The 13,258-nt window shown below is 41.5% G+C and overlaps 1 long non-coding RNA gene across 1 annotated transcript; it reads right to left on the bottom strand.

Annotated features, from left to right (window-relative positions):
• Nucleotides 1-8,150: 8,150 nt before the first annotated feature.
• Nucleotides 8,151-12,150, bottom strand: LOC134418938 (uncharacterized). Its single transcript, XR_010027887.1, has 3 exons — nt 11,064-12,150; nt 10,160-10,943; nt 8,151-9,015 (listed from the first exon to the last, which is right to left on the bottom strand). It is a non-coding gene; the product is annotated as an uncharacterized LOC134418938 (long non-coding RNA).
• Between the last annotated feature and the right edge of the window lie 1,108 nt (nt 12,151-13,258).

Genomic DNA, 13,258 nt, shown 5'->3' with positions numbered 1-13,258 from the left:
AAAAATTGACCGAATATATAAAAATAAAATTGGCCCATTCCCATTGCTACACATCTATTTCTTTTGTTTCAATATAGTTAGAGTCATAATTGCATATTTAAAATCCAATTCCTAAATGAAATGACAGAACAAACAGCATCAAATTCCCACCAATATCTTCCAAAAACATCAAGATACCTCCAACACCCAAACAAGTGTCAGCGAAAAAACAAAGAACACTCTTTTCAATAACAATTCTCATCACGACAGAAAAATGGAACCAAAATAAAAGAAAATCCTATAGAAACACACACAGAAAATTACAAAAAGTACTAAAAAAAAGTCAAACCAATCTACTAAACTCAAGACAGTGCCACTCACCCTGAACGACGTTACTAAAAAAAAATAAAAAACAACAAAATTCTACCTCTACACTAACTCAAAGAATAAACAATCCTCTGTAAAAATAACTTTAAAACCTGAACTAATTAACAAAATGGAAAAACATCTCAACCACTAAAAACTAAGAAATTAACTACCCAAATAAATAAATACTTTAAAAACCCACCATATAAATACCCATGTTTCCAAAAAAAACCCTGATAAACAATACGCAAATACATTAAAAGACAACAACAACAACAACAAAGGAAAATAAAGAAACCAACAACAAGAATAATACCAAAAAACAGATAAATCTGCAACAAAAAAATTATTCCCCACTGAATAAACCCATAGTGCCTCAAGCTATCAAAATAAAAATACCACCTAGAAACAAACACAAAGACTAAAGACAAACGTAACCATAAACAATGTCCCCCAAATTACCCGTAACCATAAAACATACACTACAATCAAACAAACCAAACAAATAAAAGCCCTGGAAGACGATAAACACACATGCAATTATCGAGATTAAAAACCCGCTGCTATGAACGACACGACGCTACCCCAAGCCCCCCAAAACAAACACTACACACTCACGCTAATAAAAGCCACCGCAACAGAATTAAAATGCGAACCGCTGCTTCGCGCTACGACCCGTAAAAACCATTGCGCGCCCTTCTAAACATAATACCCCGGCAAAAAAATATATATCCTGTTATGAACAAAAACTCGGTTAATATTTTTTATGAGAAAAAGTTTCAAAAAGGCAGCCAGACCACTGGCCCTGCCCAAGTTCTGTGTGTTTTGTTATTGTAATCACGGGTCGTTGTCGTTAATGGTTGTTTTTGTATTAGTAAAAGCCCTGGCCGGGGCGAGGTAATGGCCCTTCTCCTGGGTGGGGACCTTGCCCGAAGCTAAGTTGTACCTTTCCCAGAATAGTGAAGACACCTGAGAAGGTGGGGGGGGGGTATGCAAAGTGACTCGCAAGACCAGAATGCTTTGTGAGACCCCCATCTCCAAACTCATGGAGAAACCCCAAAAACAACGAGCCACCTAAGAGTTGAGAGACTAGAGTGATGTCTGGACGTGAGGAACCGAGTGCTGAGCCTGCAGAGACGCAGAACACCTTCGGACCCTCTCGCCCTGACCATGGGAGTTGACCCCGGAGCTGAGACCAGGCCGACTGAGTGAGAGAAACCAACATCTGACACCATCTTATGGGATCAGGAGACCCAAAAAGGCTCCCAAGAGGATGTGATCCCCAGCTCTGCCCCTGGTGGACAGAGCTGCGCATATCCTCCTCCTCTGAGTCGCCCTGGGAGACGACGGACGCTGCAGACCCGTCGAGCCGCCCAATCCTGAGCTGATCACTTTTTAATAAAGGCATTACACAGGAGAAGAAGTCTCCTGGCCCTGTTTATTTCATATCCGACTACAAAACCCAATCCGAAACGAACCTTTATCATCTCTACCGGCACCGAGAACCGTGCCGCTCAGGAAGAACACCATATCCCTTAGCGGACACCCGCTGCAAACCGAACCCAGCGATGCCATCAACGCCTCCAAAGCGCCTCCGAGCCACGGCACCGCCGAACTTGGAGCGGCCGAACCCCGCGCTCGCTGCCGGCCCCGGACGGAGCGCGGCTCCCGGCAGGAAAGCGGCTCCTGTGGCGGCTGCTCCGGCACGCGGGGCCGGCGCCGCCCCGGGGAGCCCCGCCCGCTGCCCCTGCCCGGCGGGGCCGGCACCGGGCCCGGGGCTACCGGCGGCGCCCGAGCCCCGCGCCCGGAGCGGACGGAGCGGCCGGCACCGCCCGGGCCGGCGCAGCAGCGCCCGCGCCGCCTCTGCCGCCCTTGGCCGGCCCGGCCCGGCTCCGCTCGGCTCCGCACGGCTCGCACCGGCGCGGCTCCGCCACTGCCGCCCTCGGCCGGCCCGGCCGCGCCGAATCCCCCGTGCGCCCCGGCAGCTGCCCGGGCCGTGCCAGCAGCGCTCCCGAGCGGGAACGTTCCGGGCCGGGCCGCGGGCACGGGCAGCGCCCTCCAATGCAGCGGCACAGCCCCATTGCAGCCCTGCAAACGCTGCCGGAGCTGCGGCTTCCCGCAACCAACCCCGAAACCGCAGACGGGGCGCACCTCACTTCAACAAGGGCAAAGAAATGTGTTCTCCCCTAAAATTTCACCCCCTAGGAGAGCAGAAAAGTAGGGGCGCTCCCCAAATGAAAGCCTTCGACTGATGGGAAAGGGCGATTTCGACCTCCATTCAAACCCTTGAAAAGGAGGGACACCAGGGCTGCCCCCGCCATTTAAACCCGAGGGTGGTGCAAATGGGGTGGCTGCCTTCAAATCAAACCCATAATACCACAAGAATACTTTTCCCATTCCCCTTAGAATAGAACCCCCGGGATACCCCTAACAGCCTGCAAAAGGCAGCTTTTCCTGCAATCAACACCTTTAAAACCACAAGTCAAGAGGGATCCCCTCAGGTCAAACGCAGACAATAAAAGAAGAGGAGCTGCTTCCTTCTCCTTAATCCCTTTTGTCTTCATAAGCTCCATTTGTGTTCCTGGGGAACCGGGGAGGGACTGGCAAGATGAAATTGCAAAGGGGAAGGAGAAAATTCCCCGCTCCGAACCCACACGGGCTCACCTGTTCGGCTGCTGCTCCCCGGCACAAAGATTCGTCCCTCGGCGCCTCCTTTAAGCGATGCTCCACGTACCCAAGCGCGGATCCAGGTGGTGCCCCCGACCCTGTGGGAAGCTCTCGCAGTCCTTCCATGAGACAGCGCCGGGAGTGCCCCATAAACCCCTCCACTCAGCAGCTCCATGCAAAAGGGAGCTGAGGCAAAGCCTCCCCCTAAAACAGCCTCGCCCCGGCAGGAGCCGGCCCCTCATCATCCTCACACTCACACCTGGGCTGCTCCGAGCCCCCATCATCCTCACACTCACACCTGGGCTGCTCCGAGCCCCCATCATCCTCACACTCACACCTGGGCTGCTCCGAGCCCCCATCATCATTACAGCTGACACCTGGGCTGCTCCGAGCCCCAATCATATATTTTTCATATTTATATTCGCATTTATATTTAGAATTTATATTACTCTATAATAAAAATTATATTATATATTGCATCTCTTCATGTTACTTGCATAGATTTCTATTTCTATTCATAGTTTGGTATTATATCTTTATATCTCTATATATTTATTATATATTTCTGTATGTCGATTTACATTTCTATAGTACTTATATTATTTAAAATAAAACCCCTGCCTCTAACGAAATAAAAAGCAAAGACACCCCTTTCTTTAAAACACATTTAAAATTTTAAAAATAATTTTGTTTGTCATAATTTTGTTCACATCTATATTTGTAATTTTCATTTGTTATATTTATAGATATTATATATATTGGAGAGAATACCTTTTTATATAATAATAGATATATTCTTTTGACACAATAGATTTCTTTTACTTATATTTATATGTATTAAATATTTATTGATATCGACATATATATGATATATTTGCATTTCTAGTTTTATATTTTTTATGAAATCTCCAGCCTATACCCCAATAAAAGCCAACCAATCCCCAATCTATTTAAACTATATTTAAACATGAATCCTGTCACGGCTGCATTGCACAGCAGTGCCCCAAGCTAATCTGACACTTGTTCATCTCCTGGACCTGAATCTGAACCCGCTCACCTTGATCGCACCTGGCAGAACCATTTTCGTACCTTTTTCTGGCATGTCTTGGTTTTGTTTTCTTTTGTCTTGAGTTTTTGTGGCCTTTATTGCCTCTCTTTTTTTCTGGCACTTCTTGGGGTTTTTTCTTCGTTTCTTCTTGCCCATCTTGGTGTTTTTTCTGGTTTTTCCTTGCCCCCCTTGGGGGTTTTTTTCAGGTTTTTTTTTTTTTTCCTGGGTTTTCCTTTTCTGGATTTTTTCTTCGCCATCTTAGTTTTTTGTTGCGATTTTTTTTCTTGCCCATCTTGGGGTTTTCCTCTGGTCTGTTTTCAGGGATTTTTCTTGCCCATCTTCCTTTTTTTTTTTTTTTTTGTTGGTTTTTCTTTTCTTTTCTTCTTCTATTTTTTTTCCCCCTAGGTTTCTCCTTGCCCTCCTGGTTTTTGGGTTTTTTTATCTTCTTATCTTCCTTCCTTCCTTCCTTCCTTCCTTCCTTCCTTCCTTCCTTCCTTCCTTCCTCTCCTTCCTCTCCTTCCTCTCCTTCCTTCCTCTCCTTCCTCTCCTTCCTTCCTCTCCTTCCTTCTTTTTTCCTTTCATTTCCTTTCCTTATTTTCTTTTTTTCTTTTTCTTTCTTTCTTTCCCTGCATTTCTAATCTTGGTTTTCCTTTCTAGCTTTAGAATAAAAAAGCAGCAGTAGTAACTTTCAGGCTACCTGGGAGTAAAAAAACCTCCAAAACGAAAATGATTTAAAGAAAACGATTTATTCCCTGGGAGCCTGAAATTTTCTACTGCTGCACATGACATAGAGCTTTTATTCCTTTTTATAGATAGTTGATATTTTATACTTTATACAGCGCCCCCTGCCGTGTGCACCGGCGCTCTGCAGGCACAGCGATCCCTGCCGTCTGCACAGGCGCACTGCATGCAGAGCGCTGCGGCGTCGTTCGGTTCTGTTTAATGAAACTCGGCTGAATTCGGCGTGGTTCGGCTCTTGGTCTAAACTCGTTTCAGTTCGGCTCTTCGGCTAAACTCGGTCGTATTCGGCACATTGTCTAAATGCGGCTCAAGTCGGCTACACTCGGCTATCGGTTCCAGTCGGCTATCATCGGCTCTTGGTGTAAACTCGGCTGTTTTCGGCCGCACTGGGCTCTTCGGCTCAACTCGGCTGTTTTCGGCCACACTCGGCTCTTCGGTGAAACACGGCTGTTTTCGGCCGCACTCGGCTCTTCGGGGAAACTCGGCTTTTTCCGGCCACACTCGGCTCTTCGGGGAAACTCGGCTCTTTCCGGCCACACTCGGCTCTTCGGGGAAACTCGGCTCTTTCCGGCCACACTCGGCTCTTCGGGGAAACTCGGCTCTTTCCGGCCACACTCGACTCTTCGGCTCTTCGGAACTATTCGGCCCGGCTCGGCTCCCTCAGGGCGGGAAAGCGGACGTGAGAGGACCCCGGCACAGCGAGGCGTTTACCCAGATGCCTCTCACAAACCCGCCAAAATACGCCCGCCCGCGGAGCCCCTGAGCCCACAGCATGTCTCGGGTACACATGAAACGCCACAGAAAAATCCGTCGGGGCCGCCATGACGTCGGTATTCCGTGCAGGCAGTGCAGTTAAACACCCACACGGTCCTCCACTTCCCCGCCCTTTTCGCCGCCATGCTGAGAAGGTCAAACAAAACTCCGCGACATCGCCCACGCGCCACTCCCAAGCTGGCCGCCTCTCGCTGCACGGCTGCAGTACCGCGCTCTGCCCACAAGGCGGCAGCACTGCCGCCCGCCCCAGCCGGGGGCGCAGCGCGCCTCGGGGCTGCGGCAGCGAAGGCGGCAAAAAAGAACAGGGGCGACCCCCGCCGAAAACTGCTCTGAAATAAATGCCCCAAAACAACCGGGAAGAGGGAAAAAAACCGTCTGCCTCTAATCTAATAGGATAAAAGACAAAACAAAACAAAACACAACACAAAAAAAATTATTAAAAAAAATATTTAAATATTTTTAAAAATATTTTTTCATATTAATATTCACATTTCTATTTACAACGTATATTGATGTACACTGTCCATTTATACATTTCTTTTTATAAATACATTTCTATTCCATATTGCATATATCCCTAAAACTTAAATTTATTTGTATATTTTTATAAATATTTTCACATAGTAAGTATACATTTCTGTTACGATTTTTACTTCGGTAACACTTGGATTATTTAAAATAAAACCTTTGCCTCCATCCACATTAAAGCCAAAAAGAACCCCTTTCTTCCAAACTGTACTTAAATATTTTATAAAATTCTATTTTTCAGGTTCATATTCACATTTACATTTAAAATGTATACTTATGTATACTGTTATTTGTATTCTTCATTACATCACTTCCTATTATTTGTATTTATTTATATTTTGTGTTTATATATATATTTATATCTTGATTGTATATCTCAATATTTAGAAATATATAACAATATCTACATTCATACTATTTAAAATAAAAACCCTGCCTCTAACACAACAATAAAAAAAAACCGAACCCTTTCTTTTAAAAAATATTTAAATAGATTTTATCCTAATGTTCAATTGTTATATTCATATTTGTATTTATAATGTATATTAATGTATATTGCTTACTTATATATTTATCTTTACCAATGTCAATTTATAAATAAATTTATATTCTATATTACATCCGATGCGAGTAGGTATTTATATTTTTTATATTTTTTTATTCATATTTTTATATGGATTAAATATTTCTGCGTCAAGATTTTTACTTCTGGAACACGTATAATATTCAAATTAAAAACCCTGCCTCTACTTAAATAAAAGCCAAAACATTCCATTTCTTTTAAACGATATTTACATATTTTTATATTTATATTCCCATTTATAATTTATATTGCCATTTAATGTTATTTATATTCCATGCCACAACTCCTCATATTACTTACATATATTTATATTTAAATTTATATTCATAGTTTAGCAATTTCTCTTTATATATTTATTATATATTTCTATCTTAAGATCCACATTTCTATATTGCTTATATTATTTAAAATAAAACTCCTGCCTCTAACCAAATAAAAACCAAGGACACCCCTTTATTTGAACCAGATTTAAAATTTACGAAGTAAATTTATTTTTCAAAATTATAATGATATTTATATGGATATTTTTATTTATTTTATGCATAGATTTTATCTATATTAGAGGGAATACCTTCTAATATAATCATAGAAATATATTTTCTGTATTATACATATTTTCTTACTTATATTTGTTTAAATTAAGTATGTATAGATATTTGTATTTCTATATATATTTGTATATCTGAATTTATATTTTATTGCTATCATTTAAAAACCCCAGCCTATACCCTAATAAAACTGCCCAATTTACTTTAACTCTATTTAAATATTTTTATATTTACAATCTATATTTATATATCTTTGTGTATATATATATAAAATAGACTATCATTTATCTATATGATAACATGTTACAATTATATACCATATATTATAGTTTTATGTATGTATCTGTTATCTATATTTATGTTTACCACTCTAATTTTATATTTATTTTTAAATGTATATTTATTTCTATTTTCATCTCTACATTAAACCATGTCAGTTCATTAACCCGACGCACCAGAGCCACAACAATACTGTACCTTTGTCAGCACCGGCACGCAGCACACGCCCATCCCATCGCAGCACAGCAAAACAAAACCTATTTCTGTTACTAACGGAACAAACATCCCACAACGTCACTGAACCCTAATAAAAACTCAAATAAACCTAACTGTAAATAAATTTTAAATCCCACTATAAAGTAGCCCAAAACCTCCGCACATGCTCATCATAAACTTCCTCCTAAACCAGTATCTCAAAAACCCCAAAAAACTCAAACACACCTTGAAAATGACACAACTGCTAATAAAAACAAACACCCATTAAAAATTAAATCAAACCAACGCACTAGACTCAAAACTGCACAACTGACCCTAAACATTACTAAAAAAAGTCCCCAAAGCTCTACCTTTATGTTAATGCACAAATAATAACATGTAATCTATAAAAGTTATTTCAAAAAATTAAAAAAATAATTAAAACCATGAAAATAAAAAACCTAAACTATTAAAATATTAAAAAATATCACTACCTAAATTAAAAAACATATTGCCTATAAAAACCCACCATATAAATGCCCCTGTCCCAAAAAATAAAAATAAAAAAAGCTATTGAACCACAAAGAAATCAGAACTTAGGAACACCAAAACCATAATGTTCAAGAACTCACACCACATCCCTTATCATACACCAACTACAAACAAGATAAAGCAATACAATGAATTCTTAAAAACCACCTTAAAACCACTACATTGAAAAACATTTCAAAAATTAAAAACTGCATCTAACAAAAGCCATCTAATAAATTCACACCCAAAACTCCAGCAGCCCAGCTGGCCCTACCAAAGCTCTAGGTTCATACATACAGTAAACAAAACCAAAATCCCAGTAATACCCATCAGAAATCTATGAAAGAACCCTACTGAAATTAATCCTGCCTCAAATACAAACCAACCCATCCAGAAAGTCAGCTTCACTCAAAAAACAATTTACACAGAGTTAATAATACCAAGAAATGAAACAACACACCATATACCACCAATGAATATCATAGTGAAGGAAAAAAAAAACACTACATTTTTTCCTTTTTGTTTTTTAAACTAACTTCTTTTATTAGCTAGAACAAAAGATTTTGCCAGGACTGTAACAACAACAACAACCTCTTTTTCTTCTTCTCCTTCTGAGATGTCCCTTCTCACTCCCAAATTCCTCTCAACTCCTGAGTTTACATCCAAGCAAAAAGCAAAATTCGTGCACTCGTCCCTCCGATGCTCCTGTCAGATTCTCTCTTTCCCTCCACATCTTCTTACACTTTCAGTCTTCACGCTGTCCCGCCGTGATGAGTCTGACAGAAGAATTGGCACATGTTAACAGAGCATTTCCCTCCCTCCCTCTGCTTTCCTCAGCGCATTTCAATCCATCCCAGGCCTGCAGTGATGCACGCTCACCCCATCGCTCACAGCAAGCGTGCAGCAGCTCAGGCTCACTCGGCTCCAGGGCCCAGAGCCTGCAGGCCCTGCAGCTGCCACACGGATGGACCTGGTTCCCTCCCCGGGTGCCCAGAGGGAAACCTGAGGGCAGGCGTCCACCCCGAGGGGGCACCCGCAGCCCCGGGCAGGCATGGAGTCGCCGGCTGCTCTCTGGGGACGACACCCTCCCTGCAGGCCACACTGCCTCGGCCTCTCCCTCCCTGGGGGACAGGCACCTCCAGGGTCTGTGACCAGCCCCCTTCCGTCAGCATCCAGGGGCTCTGTCAGAGCCAGAGGGCTCAATTCGTGGTGAGTACCGATGGCACACAAACGGCAGCCCGAGGAAATCGTGTTCTGGCCTCTAAGTGCTTGGGACAGGGTCTGATTTTTTGTTTTGTACTTGTATAAGATTAGTACAACAGGGCTCTGATGGATGACATGGCAACAGAGAATTAAAAACTCCTCGACAGGATTACATCAACTTCAAGGAAAAGACAAAAGCTTAGGACCCTTCTGAAATCTACTTTTAATCCAAAGCACGGGGATTGTCAGCATGCTGCACCTTCCAGCTTTTCAAAGCAGCTTACCTCTGAAGACCAGGAAACATTGATTTCTACAGAAACAATGGGCAACCCCCAGGCTAATGTCAGCACTACTGTTTAATAGGGGACCTGCCAGCGTGCCAGTCCAGCTTCAAGTGTGCTTTACTTCAGTCTAACGTCCCCACAAAATTCTTCTCACATCTTCCAACCCTGAAATCTTATTTTCCCCTAAATCTTCTCTTCATTAGCAATTTCCAAGTAACATGGTATTTTTACAACATTCAAAAATGTCATGCTGGACTGTGCTAGAGAGTAATCTGCAAATATAAGCTTAGCAAAGTTTGAATTGACTTGAACAGAGAAAAAACCTACAAGTGAACACCTACACCTGCCTACAAAGAGCTAACAAGCCCCTGGCAGCTGCCAGCATCAAAGCACAGCGGATGTTTCTAATACAGGGTAAGGATAACAACATCACCTTCTGTTCTCTCCAGCTTCTTTTCCCTGCAGTCATATTTTGCTTCTTATGATTTTTTTAGTCTCTGTATCTTCTTGGACAGCACCGAGCCCGATGACAAGGATACGAGAGTCTTTCCCTGCCGTAGGGAGAGAACCAGGAAAACAGTTAAAATAAGAACAGGGCAGTTTGAAATTCGTACTTGCAACGAGAAGCAGCGCCTAACCAACAGAACAAAAGTAAACAAAGCACGACACCTCCCTGGGGACAGAAGACTTATAAACTCTCCAGGATTCACAATTCTAGCCACCAACCCCTTCAGGACAGCAGGCAAGTGTCCCCTGGGGTGGTGCTGCACCAAAGAACCATCTGAGAGGTTCCAAAGAGTGAAATGCACAATATTTTGCAAAGACAAAAAATCCTGCAAAATAACAAAAATACAATAGATGTAAACTACAGGGCAAGAGTACAAGTGTTCACTTTAAGAGCTGGAACCATCCAGGTGAGCACCTGATAACTGGATCCTCACCAGAGTTTGAACCCTTCAGGACACAGAAGGGTTTTCCCCAGGAATTTCACAGACTGAGTTTTGATAGAAGCACGCTCGCCGGATTCTCAGAAATGTCGCCCATTCTCCAGGTGTCTGGAGAGAACTGCAAATGGCTCTCACGTAGTTGGAGCTGGTTCTGTAAGGTCTCAGGGTGAATTTCACCAGATGCAACTGAATTGGGCAACTCCCAGTGAGACAGAGGGAACCCAAAGCTTGTTTTACCCAAACCTTGGGTAAGCAGAGCTGCAGCAAATACTGAGGAAACAGACATAACAGGGTAAAAATAATAAAACTATTGCTTTTTCTTTAATCTTGCCTTTTTTTTTTTTTTAATTCAGATGAGCAAAACAATGAAGGAGAAGGTGAAAAACTCACCATTACTGAACATTTCATCATCTCTAAGCTGAGCATCCTTAGCATAGAGGACTCCAGAGTTAAAATTCACTGATCCCTGGGAAATAAAACCAAATATATGACAAACAGTCAAACAGAAGGCGTAAAAATTTGTTTCCTCTACGGACTTTCAAGTACGTATCTTTGTATATATCCTACACATTACAACATACACTTTACACCATCTCCTAATATATAATAATTTACCTTTAAACTTTGATAGTATAGTGTGGAGAAATGGCTCCATGACAGAGGTCACGCAGACATTCGCTCGTTAGCCGACCAGGAGCTGGGAAAGTACCGAACACAGGTATTTTTGAGTTTTGCACCTGCAAGATAGCGTGTGCCTGGGCCTAGCTGGGTAGGATAACAAGTAGACAGAGAGACGTGGGAAATAGGGAATGTAGGCCCAAAGGAATGAGGAAGAGTTGATGGTATAGTTTAACCAATAGATCGCTTGGCTTACAGAATATTCATAAGCTTATTATGTGCTGTATAAGTGTCTGATACTCTCTGCAATAAACATAGCTTGCTGATCTCATATTGAGTGTCCGAGTCTTCCCTCACCCAAGAGTATAGCATAAAATTATTAACTAAAATTGGTGATCTATTATTATTATTAAGTTGTGCTTAAAGTTATTTTTGCTGTCATGTTCAAAACAATTTTTTTTTTTTTACTGTAATGAATGAGCAATTGATCTCAAAGTCATCACAAGCCCATCAAAAAAACAAAGCTCTATTCACCGGGCAGGTCTGTGAGCTAGAGGGTAGTTAGGCTTGTACTTACCTCTTGCTGTTCATGAACCAATAAATCCTGTCAACAAAACCAGGATCTTTAGCCCACTCCTATTAAAGATTCTACAAGGATGATGGTTTGATTTGTGTTTAGAAGTTTAGATTTAAAATGGCCAGTTCAATGGATAAATAAAGACAGTTGAAGTAGTATTACTTTACTATTATTATTATTATTATTATTGGTATTAGTATTATCAGCTACTGGAAGAAACAAACCAGTAGTATCTATACTTAATTACTTCTATTTCCAGAAAACAATAAAGAAAAAGAACCAAACCAGTAAAAGTCACTTCCTACCTTTTGTATCTCAGGATGATGAATTTCTCTTGGGCACTTCTCCAATTTATCAAGACTCATAGCACTGAAAGGCAAACAAAACAGTGCTTTATAGAAGGCCAAGTGCACGTTTCAAGGCTGAACCACCAACTGATTGCAGTGACAGCAGTTACAACATGAATCAGTCCAAGGGCCTCTCTTAAATGGAATGGAATGTTTTGTGGAACTGCCATTTCTTTCCCAAAATACTAACTTCCAACACTTCCTAAACTTATTTTGCATTTTAAAAACAGAAATTAGTAAGACTCTGTGTGGACATCAGGTTTATTTCCTTCTAATGCACAGAGCTCTGTTCCATCATCCTTCACTTTGGCTCTACCCAGAATCATGGTGAGCTTTTTAGGAGTGCTCAATAATCAATTCTATTTCTTTTCCTAGTTCTCTCTCTTCTTCAATAATTAAAGGCAAGTCAAATGAAAAATGACAAGTTCAGCATCAGAGTCACACTTTTCCCCTTTGTCTGCTCAAGAACAGGCTTTAAATCCACTTATTGCTGCCATTCAACGATTCAGACTTGCAAAACCATTCTTACATGTTTTACAGGTTATCATAAAACCCACAGAACACAAGCTCTGAATTACAGGAAAAGGTACACAGGCAAATATCTAAACTGATTACTTATTTGAAAACACATACCTTAATTCAGATTGCACCCAGAATGTTTCTGTGGGACACTAAGGGAGACATATTTTGTGAGTACCCTGTAAACGAGAAAAGCTAGCATAGATTACAGGACATACTCACTTTTTCTGCATATTCAGATAGAATTATTAATAAAAACAATTAAGTTTAAAAAGAAGGAAGATAACCAAGGTAATTTTACTCAGCTATATTTACTCCCGATTTAGAGAAAAAAAAAAAGGCCGGGTGCTGCAAAGAAAAAAAAAGTGAACCACAAACGCTTACAGTAGAATTTTAAAACAATCGCTTGGATAAAAGAATCTTATGGAACGTGAAGTAGAAAAAAAGTGAAACCACTATCAGACCTGCCTATTTTCTCACCAGTGTACAAGAAAATCCTAAAAGCAGTATGAAGTCACTGCCTA

The sequence above is a fragment of the Melospiza melodia genome, chromosome 5 (assembly GCF_035770615.1).
Source record: "Melospiza melodia melodia isolate bMelMel2 chromosome 5, bMelMel2.pri, whole genome shotgun sequence".
NCBI classification, from domain to species: domain Eukaryota; kingdom Metazoa; phylum Chordata; class Aves; order Passeriformes; family Passerellidae; genus Melospiza; species Melospiza melodia.
Note: the sequence above shows the minus strand (reverse complement) of the source record. Positions and strands in the feature narration are given on the sequence as shown.